Genomic DNA, 12,057 nt, shown 5'->3' with positions numbered 1-12,057 from the left:
CTGTCTCCATGAAAACCAACGAGATCATCGGTGGTCGCACTGATGCACCTGACGCTGCTCGGGTAGAAGCATAAAGTTCTCCCGCAACTTTTGCAGTCTATGCGTGCAACTTAATTACCAAACAGTAAAAGTTACTGTAACTCATTCTCCTTGGCCCGCTCTCGTGCGCGCTCAATGGACAGCCGCCCTCCACATGCACATTTAATCCAAATAAAACATTCAATCGTGGACGCATTGACACACAGAAGACGACTAGCTAAATTACTGTTATATTCGGTTAGCATCATTAGTAGGCTATGCTGCAGACATTTGATTAAAACTCTTGCATTCAAGTTGACTGACCAACAATGTTTTTCAACTCCAAGACTTAAAGGGCCTGTCCCAAGGAGAAAAAGTATTAGCTTACCTTGAAACTTAAACACATGTGGGGAAACTGAACAGTCCAACCAGTAGAGTATGATAAGCTTAGCCTGCTATGTTTACAATATTTTGAGGCTTCAACCAGACAGCTGAATTTAAGAAGTGGAGTTGTAATATGAATAGTAGGCTATAATCTGCATAAAGTTTGCTGTTATGGAACATCAGACATGTCAATATAGGCCTATATAATGTAAATAATTACATAATATGTGTGTGTTTCAAATAAAGACAAGCTTCACATCTTGGTAAAAAAAAAAAAAACATATGAAAGGAGAGCGATAGAAAGGCGATGCAATGAAAGATATGGGTCTTCTTTTTCATCTTATCGGCCCATTTAATTCTCCTCCATTCTCTCCCTTCAGGATCAGCTCCCTAGGAGTAGTCCCGCAAGTACTCCGGCAAGAAGCGTCTCATTTTCGATATGTCCTCTCCCCACTCTGAGACCGTAGCCAGTGTTAATGAGTGCATCCTCTTGCAACCATTCTCACTTTACTACGCATCCGTCGACAACGCTATCCATCTGATTAAAATAGCAGGCCAAGGAGCATGGTTAGCAAAAGCAGACATTACAGATGCATTTAAAGTCATGCCCATCCACCCCGCAGACTGGCATCTCGTCGGCGTCAAATGGGAGTCGAAATTTTACTTCGCCGTCAGATTGACCTTCGGCTGTAGAAGCAGTCCCTAGCATTAGCATTGTGCTGGATCCTGCTAAATGTCTGTAGATTGCCTTTCGTGTTACACCTTGTAGACGATTTTCTGTTAATTGACTTCCCGTCCTCCAAGACATCGGTGCTCGACTCGCTCAAGCAAGTGTTCCACAACGTAGGCGTACCCCTCTCTATTGAGAAAACAGAAGGCCCATGTACGTCTCTCGTTTTCCTCGGGATCCAACTTGATTCTGTGAAAATGCAAGCCTCTCTCCCAACCGAGAAACTAGTCAGGATCAGGTCAATTGCAGAATCATTTCTGTCTTCTGCCGTTGTTACTAAACGTGAACTTCTTTCGCTCCTAGGCCATCTCAATTTCGCCATGAGAATTATCCCGCAAGGCCGCTCTTTCATTTCTCGTCTTCTAAACACAACGCATTTAGTCTGCAAATAAAGCGACCCGATCTGTCTCGACGAAGGATGCAGATCCTATTTAAGATTCTGGTCTCATCTTCTTAACTATTGGAATGGCGTCTCGTTTTTCTATAACGATGCGCTCGAATCAACAGAATCATTGTCACTGTAATCAGACGCAGCTCCCTCTGTCGGCTTTGGGGGATTTTATCAAGGGCAATGGTTCGCGGAGAAATGGTCTCCTGATTTCACCGATTTTGCCCTTGGGTCTGCTTCCTCAGCATTGCACGAGATGCTCCCGATCGTCGTAGCCAGCATCTTATGGGGCGCCTCTTGGTCTCGCAAACGGATACATATATATTGCGACAATGAAGCCGTTGTCAGCATCCTTAATAAAGGAAGATCTCAATGCATGCAGATCATGTCCTTACTTAGTCGGTCATGCATAATTTTATCATCAGCGCCGAACATATCCCTGACTAGCAAAATGTGATCGCTGATGCTCTTTCTCGTTTCCAATTTTAGGAGTTCAGACGGCGCTGCCCTGCTGCCGACCCGGAGCCGATAGCATGCCCACCATTCTCGGCTCTAATACTGGATATGAAGGGTTTTCGGGACCTCCTCAGAATGTCTGTAGAGGAGTTCAATTATCTTCTGGAGAGGGTAACTCCTCACATTGTGAAGCAGGATACTCACCTCAGGAAGGCCATCAGCCCTAAGGAGAGGCTTTCTGTTACCCTGAGATTTTTGGCAACAGGTGTTTCGTGAAGATTACTTGAAGGTAAATTCAACTGGGAATATAACCATACAGAACATCACATTACCCATGGTCAGACTATTGAAAGGTTGACTTGCACAATAATTTCTCACCTAAAACAATCAGCTGAGTAGTGTGTGTCTTTATAAAATGTGAAATTTAAAAAAAAGTTAACTCAAAGTGTTTTTGACTATTTGTTTAAGAAAAGCAAAACATTATTTCACCAGATTAATGTCATGTATTACTTTGTACTTCCTTCAGACACCATAAACTAATGCCGAATGGAAGGCCATCGCCAGCGACTTTTCTGAAGCAGGGTCAATTTGGCCATCAATTTTGCTCATCAAATTTTGAGTTGGGTTTCTGGACTCGAGGTCTTTTCATAGACTGACCACTTGACACTCTAACTGGTGGACTGGGGTCTTCCGGGGGCTCTGACAGTGGACTACTGATGTTCGAAGTGACATCTTCGACATCTACTTAAATGTCAGCTGTGTTCTGGTCCTCCTCTCCCTCCTCCGTAATACTTATGTCCTCTGACTCCGACCCAGGCTGAAGGAAACAGTGCAGAAAGCAGACAGGGAAAGTGATTACACATTTCTTAAAGGTCCCATATTATGAAAAAATCACTTTTGCTGGGATTTGATGTGTTATTGTGTGTCTCTGGTGCTTCCACACACATACAAACTTGGAAAAAAAACGATCCATGCTGTTTTGAGTGAGATAGGTGTTTCTGAATGCATCCTGCCTTCAGCCCTCAAGGTGAGCTGTTCAAAATCGTCAAGGTTTTACACGTCACAAGTATTTAAACATTTAAATATTCCCACCCACCACGTCCTTTTAGGGAATGATTACGTTTGGATTGCCTAATGAGCCAGACCCACTTCAATAAACTCTGCAAATTGCAATTCCTGCCGCTAGGGTGCGTCTAGATTTCGATAACTTTTGCATACAATGGAATTCAATGGAGGTGCATCGAAGTGGGGATAAGGATTTATACTTACGAAATCTTTGAACATGAATAAAAGGCACAAAATAAGGTTGGTGTAAGAGTTATCTGTGTGTTCTTGGGACTAATTATAATTCCATCACTTGTAATACAAATATATTACCTACAACTAAGTGAGATAACAGTTACAGTTAGCTAGCAAGCTAATCGTTTTACATTGGAGATTAGCCAGCTAGATGACTAGCTGTCAATAGCCACGTTTACATGGACATTTTTGTTTTGATTGAAATGAATCTGATTGATGATTGAATCCACCTGAATCTGAAGATTGTTTACACCTGTTTACGTTATGAACGCTAATGCCATTTAGTCAGCGTAGGCATATTTAGAAGCCCCTAGTCTTATTTTGATATAACTAAGTTCGTTTGAGAAAATGTAGTTCTAAGTATAGTGATGTGAAACGTTGTTGTAGCCTAATAAAAGTTATGAAAGATACGGGGATGTGCAATGCGCAGTTATCAGTTAGTTCAGAAGGTGAAGACTTTCAGCATCAATAGCTGTAATCACACATTCGTTTATCTACATGCTTCAATTGCAATAGACTAATCTAAATCGTCAAGAGGAGACGTGGAGCTCTTGACATTGCATGCTAGACTTCTTCATGAGGGTGATGAGAGGGTGTGCCAACATAAACAAGCCACTGTACACAAGCTCTTCACATCTTATATTATATAATTTAGATGAACAAATATCTAAATGATCAGTATAACAACAATTTGAATCTTAAAATGTAACTTAACTGGTTCTGTTGGTTGGGTGATGATTGTTTGGTTGGGGCAAGAGCTCCACAGTCCCGCCCCTCCTCCGAGAGAGGTGCTTGTCCGGAAGAAAATTTCTCATTCATTTCTCCCATTGACTTCTGGAAAAATCCGGATATAAAGAGTTTTAGACCATGCCTTAGGCTAACCAGCTACGATGTGACTCATAAGCATATAACTTGTAATTTCGAGTGAAAAAATGAACAGAAAATGTAAAAAAAGCGAAAGGTACAAGATTGTGTACATATCTTAAATTCCTAGTTAGAGAACTCAAATCCCAGGATGCTTTGCAAACGTACACACATTTCCAACATTTGCAGCCTAACCATAGTTTAACATGGTTCCATATTAATCTGAGAAAAGAAGATGATTACTTCCTACCGTTTCCATTGAGTAAATTCAACCTTCAAGATGAGAAAACTGTTCTTTTTCGGAAGACCACACATCGGTCCTGACAGCCCTGCAGCCATTTTAAGTTTTGAAGTTCCAGCGAGACGCTAGCCGGACGATAGGCGCGGGAAAAGTTGAGTACAGTTTGTTTGGGATTGCCATGGCAACGGCGATCTCTACCAATCAAAGGCTCTGCTTTCACCAGTTTTACACGGTAGGGTGTTGGGTAGTGTAGTACTCTCTCGTTAAATCGTGAATAAAACATTGTTTTCTCAAAAACAAGGTTGATGCCCCGTTAACTTTTGACATCTATATGAGCCGGTATAATCGCGTAGTCACATCGTAGCTGGTTTTACGTCTACCATGGACGGTTACGATTTTATGGCTTATTCTCCAGTTGTCAATGGAGAAATTGTATTGGATTTTTACTTCCGAACAAGGCTGTGGGCGGGACTGTGGAGCTCTATGCAAACTGTGAGTGTGGGTGTGGCTATGAGATGGGTCACCATGATGGAGAAGTCTAGCATGTAAAGCAAAGCCATCGATATCTCAGTTGCGACAGCCGTTGACTTCCATGTTAAAGCCAGATTAGAGCGTCACGTGGTTAGTGGGTAGACTTAGTAGTTCCCTCGGTCCCTGATTTACTACGGGATTGACAGCAGCGATCGCATTAATATTTACGGTGAATACTCGATGAAAATTACTATAAACTGCATTTCCACATACATATACATTACTCAATGAAAATGCATTATTATGCACACGACTATAAGTCATGTAGAAAAGTCGTATTATATTCATTCATTCTCAATGGAATAGTTCCCGGAAGTGCCGCCATTGTTTGTTCACGGGAGTCAACGGTAGTGTCGCAACTTTGAGATATCGATGGCTTTGATGTAAAGCTACTCTTGCGACAAAAACAGTGTAGGCTATAACTGTGATGATCAGCATCATCATGATGTCTTTAGTCTTCATATAGTTATAGCAGATGTTTTGAAATTCTGTAAGATATCTAGAACTTTTTTTCCCAAATATCAATTTTATTCCTTAGTTCATGTGTTATTTCAATGCGTTTTGAATTGTAGTGGCTGACATATGGCTGTGAATTTCTATAGGTAATTGATATTTGTAAAATAACTTCAAAGTGACCAGCCTCTCATCATGCGAACAGTAGAAAGTAGTCCAACTTCAAACACACTTGGGTGTTGAAAAGAAAATATTCTACTTGTTGTCTTTACTTTTATTCTCCCCAATGACGATAACGTTGAATTTAATTCATTATAATAAAGAAAATAATATGGATGCAAGGTTAAAACTTTGCACAGTAGGTGCTGGGTAATATTTAGCATTATTGACAAAGTATGAAGCAAATCCAAGATGGCCAGGTGGGAGGCATCTGTTGATTGGGCACATAATGACCAAGTTAACAGTTAATTAGTGGGGCGTGTCTAAATGAGCAGCAGCTCATAAATATGTAATGTGCAACAGAAACAGCACAGTCTGAAAGGGCCTGAATTAGAGGATATTATAAGTGGGTAATAATGTTTTCCTACAAGCTATTTCCAGCAAACAACTTCAGGAACATGTTTTCTGGAACTCATAGACCCATTTTAACTTCTGGAAAAATAGCATAATATGGGACCTTTAACAGTGTTTGTTTGTAAGTCAAATACCAATTTGTATTGTCACTAAACCTAGACAATGTGAGCAGGAGTAACTTAATTTAGACTTAGCGCTGCCATGGAAAAATGATCATGGATCAACTATGTTGTGTGAAAGTGCTATATAAATAAAGTGATATTTTAAACCTACTCTCAGAGTGGACTCTGTTGCCCTGTGTGCAACATGGACCCTCAAAAAGTCCAAATGCTGCAGTATCCACTGCTGTTTGGGGGTCAGTGATTTTTGCCCACTGCCACTGGGCTTGGGTTTGATCAATTTGCCAAACTGTCCGCAGTGATGCCACCCCCGTTTTTACCTCGTTCACTGCAAAAGTAACATTAACATACTGAATGATGTATGCTTACTACTGTACATGTACTGCTAATGGTGTTATTTTGCTAATCATCTATACATTTTAGATGGTTCCATAAACTTTAAATAAATTGAGTGAACACACACGCACGCACGCATTCACGCACACACTTCGTAATGTAGGTAGGCAACATTTTAGCTAGTGCGTTTTCTCCTACTGAAACCAATAAATTACACAAACTGTCTGTATTTTCACTCGTGTGCGCGCACACACACACACACACACACACACACACAGACACAGACAGACAGATAAGTTTGTTAGCCACATTGTTAAATTGCAAGTCCTGACAAAAACTTACCAGGCAGCTGCAGTTGGGTTGCAATCGCCATCCAACTTTTTTCCCTGTTGTTCCGGTCATGGTAGGACTGTGAAGCCACATCGAACAGGCACGGCTGTGCCTGCCAAAGCTCACTGAGCCGGCCCTCCATTGCTGGTGTACCATGGTATCTGGTGATCAGTTCAGATTGTGATATTTGCATAAAATCACTGAATATTCAACAAGAACCCTCCCTACTTGTTAATCGCGCTCGATTCTGCCTCCGCCCCTCGAGTGCTGGAGTTTCACATTTTCAGGAAGCAACAGAATATGAAGAAACATCTTGCAGAAACAAGCGGACATCATCGGTTCATGTATGGATGTCTGCCCATTCACTTAAAATGCTGTGCAAACAGAAAGCGTAAAAAACAAAGGTTTTGTTGGGTTTCGAACATGCATCTCGCAGAGGCAAAATGGACTGAAGTGCAAGTGCGCTAACCACGACGGCTAGACAACATTGTATGGTCATTGCTAGTACTATACAAACTTACTGATATCCTGATATCCATGTTAACTGGTGATAGCCCATCACATGAGCAAGCAGCAAATGCAAGTGTAGCAGGACTAGGTCCATGCCCCTTTTAATTAACTTGGCAGTGCCCTTCTGAGTGGCTCTGGGCAATTTGAGGTGAGCCAATCAGTACGTGGGAGCGGCTTTTTAAAGTTTTAGCTTTTGTTTTGAAGGCTGACGTCCTAGCTACATTGTTAGCCAGACTCCAGCCTTCACCGTTCCCCGTATGGGCTTCTCCTCTGGCCGGTTCCGTGTGTCCGCCGACTTCTCGGTAGGTGATTAGTATTGTGTTTGTTGTTGGCTACGTTGGTATCATTCAGTGGGCTAACTCAAACATTGGGGTTTAGGAGTGCAGCTAGTCGCTGAACATGGGCCTTATGACCGACCACAGCAGAGCGGTAGGTCACGTTAAACGTTTTTAAAGTAATATGTAAACTTGTGTGGGTTTAATCGTATGTTCTTTGTGTAGCAGATCTCGGGCGTAACAGGGGGCGGCAACATCAAGGCGTCTTGGTCCCAGTTCCGACGAACGCTGCTGTTTTGTTTAGTTCTGTTTTGTGTTTGTGTTTGTTTCATTCCGTTTGTGAGTCGGCTGTGTTTAGCCACCACGAAGTCAGCCCTCATTGATTAACTGAAGTGACGACAGGTGTGCTGCTGTTTGCTCACGAGTGACTACGAATTCAGTTCGGTTATGGAGGCTAATTCCTTAGCTTGTTGCACTGCGTGTCATGATTTGTCACCATAAGCCTGCGTGAGTGATTGTGATGATTACACTGTTTGCTGTGACAACTGAGTGCTGTGCATTGTAGTGCTGTGTATTCAAGAGTGTCTCATTCCCTGAATAGCCACCATACTGACTTTAGCGAACTCACTCTGGAGAGTACTAGGCTACTGCTGTTTAGCGAATCCACCCTGGAGAACCATACTGACTTTAGCGAACTCACTCTGGAGAGTACTACTGCTGTTTAGCGAATTCACACTGGAGAATAATACTGACTTGAGCGAACCCACACTGGAGAGAACACACTCCTTATGTTTTAATGTGAATAAATAAGAGTTTATTTTTGGACACACGCCTCTCTGGTTTTCTGTGACCCCGAACCTGTGTTGCCTGGTAGTTTGTAATACCTTAATTCAGTTTCTAAGAATTATTATTCTGAGGGGAAGGGCCTCAGATGGCGTAGTCGACATGTGTCAATTTAGCAAACCATCCACTTTGCCACATTTGGCGTAGTTGGCAGAGGATCACATAGCAAAGCCAGAGACGTGTGTTCCAGTGTTTTTCTGTCTTTTGTAACTTTGTCTTTGCTTTGTCGTATTAATATTGGTTATCTTTATTTTTTTATTATCTCAGACAAAACAGCAGCTGTTTGTGGGACCAAGAAGGAGTCAGGTAGGCTTGGTGCATGGCCAGCTTCGGTTGGGTTGTGTGTTTCCCCCCCCCCCCCCCCCTTGTTGCCTTCCTGGTGCCCTTTCTCCTCCTACCCCCCCCCCCCCCCCCCCCCTTCCCGTTTTGTACGGCGTGTAGCTCAATGCAGCGCTGTACCCAGGGTAGCTCCCCACCTACGCCTTTGGGTCATAGGTCGCCATGAGGGCGACAGCCATTAGCGGGGCCTGGTGTTCTTGCCTTCCTGGTACCCCCTCTCCTCCCTTCCCCCTCCCAAGTTTGTACAGCGTGTAGCTCGATGCAGCGCTGTAGCCAGGGTAGCTCCCCACCTACGCCTTTGGGTCATGGGTCGCCATGAGGGCGACAGCCATTAGCGGGGCCTGGTGTTGTTGCCTTCCTGGTACCCCCTCTCCTCCCTTCCCCCTCCCAAGTTTGTACAGCGTGTAGCTCGATGCAGCGCTGTAGCCAGGGTAGCTCCCCACCTACGCCTTTGGGTCATGGGTCGCCATGAGGGCGACAGCCATTAGCGGGGCCTGGTGTTCTTGCCTTCCTGGTACCCCCTCTCCTCCCTTCCCTCTCCCAAGTTTGTACAGCGTGTAGCTCGATGCAGCGCTGTAGCCAGGGTAGCTCCCCACCTACGCCTTTGGGTCATGGGTCGCCATGAGGGCGACAGCCATTAGCGGGGCCTGGTGTTGTTGCCTTCCTGGTACCCCCTCTCCTCCCTTCCCTCTCCCAAGTTTGTACAGCGTGTAGCTCGATGCAGCGCTGTAGCCAGGGTAGCTCCCCACCTACGCCTTTGGGTCATGGGTCGCCATGAGGGCGACAGCCATTAGCGGGGCCTGGTGTTGTTGCCTTCCTGGTACCCCCTCTCCTCCTTTTCCCCTCCCAAATTTTGTACAGCGTGTGGCTCAATGCAGCGTTGTAGCCAGGGTAGCTCCCCACCTACGCCTTTGGGTCATGGGTCGCCATGAGAGCGACAGCCATTAGCGGGGCCTGGTGGTGTTGCCTTCCTGGTCCCCCCCCCCCCTTCTCCAAGGTGTGCAGTGTGCATCTTATTTTTAGGTTAATCGTCGGGGCGACGATTCAAGAAGCCCGGGTAGAATGTAGCAGGACTAGGTCCATGCCCCTTTTAATTAACTTGGCAGTGCCCTTCTGAGTGGCTCTGGGCAATTTGAGGTGAGCCAATCAGTACGTGGGAGCGGCTTTTTAAAGTTTTAGCTTTTGTTTTGAAGGCTGACGTCCTAGCTACATTGTTAGCCAGACTCCAGCCTTCACCGTTCCCCGTATGGGCTTCTCCTCTGGCCGGTTCCGTGTGTCCGCCGACTTCTCGGTAGGTGATTAGTATTGTGTTTGTTGTTGGCTACGTTGGTATTATTCAGTGGGCTAACTCAAACATTGGGGTTTAGGAGTGCAGCTAGTCGCTGAACATGGGCCTTATGACCGACCACAGCAGAGCGGTAGGTCACGTTAAATGTTTTTAAAGTAATATGTAAACTTGTGTGGGTTTAATCGTATGTTCTTTGTGTAGCAGATCTCGGGCGTAACAGGGGGCGGCAACATCAAGGCGTCTTGGTCCCAGTTCCGACGAACGCTGCTGTTTTGTTTAGTTCTGTTTTGTGTTTGTGTTTGTTTCATTCCGTTTGTGAGTCGGCTGTGTTTAGCCACCACGAAGTCAGCCCTCATTGATTAACTGAAGTGACGACAGGTGTGCTGCTGTTTGCTCACGAGTGACTACGAATTCAGTTCGGTTATGGAGGCTAATTCCTTAGCTTGTTGCACTGCGTGTCATGATTTGTCACCATAAGCCTGCGTGAGTGATGGTGATGATTACACTGTTTGCTGTGACAACTGAGTGCTGTGCATTGTAGTGCTGTGTATTCACGAGTGTCTCATTCCCTGAATAGCCACCATACTGACTTTAGCGAACTCACTCTGGAGAGTACTAGGCTACTGCTGTTTAGCGAATCCACCCTGGAGAACCATACTGACTTTAGCGAACTCACTCTGGAGAGTACTACTGCTGTTTAGCGAATTCACACTGGAGAATAATACTGACTTGAGCGAACCCACACTGGAGAGAACTCACTCCCTATGTTCTTAATTGTAATAAAGAGTTTATTTTTGGACACACGCCTCTCTGGTTTTCCGTGACCCCGAACCTGTGTTGCCTGGTAAATTGTGATGCCTTAATCCAGGTTCTAAGAATTTATATTCTGAGGGGAAGGGCCTCAGATGGCGTAGTCGACATGTGTCAATTTAGCAAACCATCCACTTTGCCACACAAGCATGAATAGTTCAGATTAATTTTGCCTCACATATCAAAACAGTTAACAAGTGACATTTTCGGCTGCAGAAACACACTGCGCTAATGCGCAAAATGCAGGGAGATCACTTTTTAGACTCAAACTGCTCACTTAAACTGAAAGCTATAGCAAGACACAGCCTAGTTTGCCAATTGCGTCACCAGATGTATTAATGCGTTACGTTTTGTGACTTTATAGGCTAATAACGTCTTTAATGCTGTTTTGTGACGGTTTTCATCAACCGATCAATTCATTAGGCTACAGCAATACACCTAAGTGAATGTTTTGCAAGAGGCTGAACGAGTAGCAGCTAATTTTTTATTTTAATCTAATACCAATATAGCCAAGCCAGGGTTTCCCCTAGGATGTCTTTGAAGGTGCGGGGGCCAGGACCACGGCTCAGGGACCGCGACCCCAAAAGGAGGGTACGGGGTATTTGAATTGAAAATGTACAAAAAACACCCTAAAATGGTGGCAGTACGAAATAAATGAATAAACCTAGTCTTAAAATACCTGTAACAAGCATAACCTGCAGAGCTAGGCAGTTTACAAGACGGTGAGGGAGACTAAACCAACCAACACCCCAACCCCAGAGTGACCCCTGACCCCAACCCCCTGAACATTTAAATGTCACACCATACTGTATGTGCAAGAAGACATTTTATTGAAGTTAATATTACTTAGAGGAATGGCTAAACATATCAGTAGCAAAGCTTGCAGGATGGCTCAGGGCATTTTATCTTCCTGGGTTTTTGGAAAAACAATTGCAAGGCTTGCCCATAGGGGAACTCTTTGACTGAAGGTCCATTGATGCTAATGCGCATGCAAGCAGCCAGGTGGTCTCCCTTCAGTCTGTTTCTCAGGTCTGTTTTCACCTATTATGAAGGAATCAAAACAGAACATAGGCTATAGTGAAATGACAATGATATTTATTGAGAGCATATTTTCTTCTATCGTGTTTCTTATTACCCTGTTCATAGCAGAGAAATCTCGCTTGCAGTTCACACTTGAGACAGAAACGGTAAGGGCTATTGCTGGCAGTTTACTGAGTGAGGGATAAAGGTGGCACCACTCATCGTGCTGAGACACCAATTTCGTCATAAC

General features: G+C 44.2%; 2 long non-coding RNA genes across 2 annotated transcripts; both read left to right on the top strand.

The window, feature by feature from the left end:
- The first annotated feature begins 7,450 nt into the window (after positions 1-7,450).
- On the top strand, positions 7,451-8,068 carry LOC134082170 (uncharacterized). The gene is made up of 3 exons (XR_009939589.1): positions 7,451-7,534; positions 7,611-7,661; positions 7,736-8,068. It is a non-coding gene; the product is annotated as an uncharacterized LOC134082170 (long non-coding RNA).
- Positions 8,069-9,896: 1,828 nt separating this feature from the next.
- Positions 9,897-10,675, top strand: LOC134082169 (uncharacterized). The gene is made up of 3 exons (XR_009939588.1): positions 9,897-9,980; positions 10,057-10,107; positions 10,182-10,675. It is a non-coding gene; the product is annotated as an uncharacterized LOC134082169 (long non-coding RNA).
- Positions 10,676-12,057: the final 1,382 nt, after the last annotated feature.

Source organism: Sardina pilchardus, chromosome 6, assembly GCF_963854185.1.
Source record: "Sardina pilchardus chromosome 6, fSarPil1.1, whole genome shotgun sequence".
NCBI lineage: Eukaryota > Metazoa > Chordata > Actinopteri > Clupeiformes > Clupeidae > Sardina > Sardina pilchardus.
The sequence above is the reverse complement of the archived record's forward strand: the minus strand, read 5'-3'. Positions and strand labels throughout refer to the sequence as shown.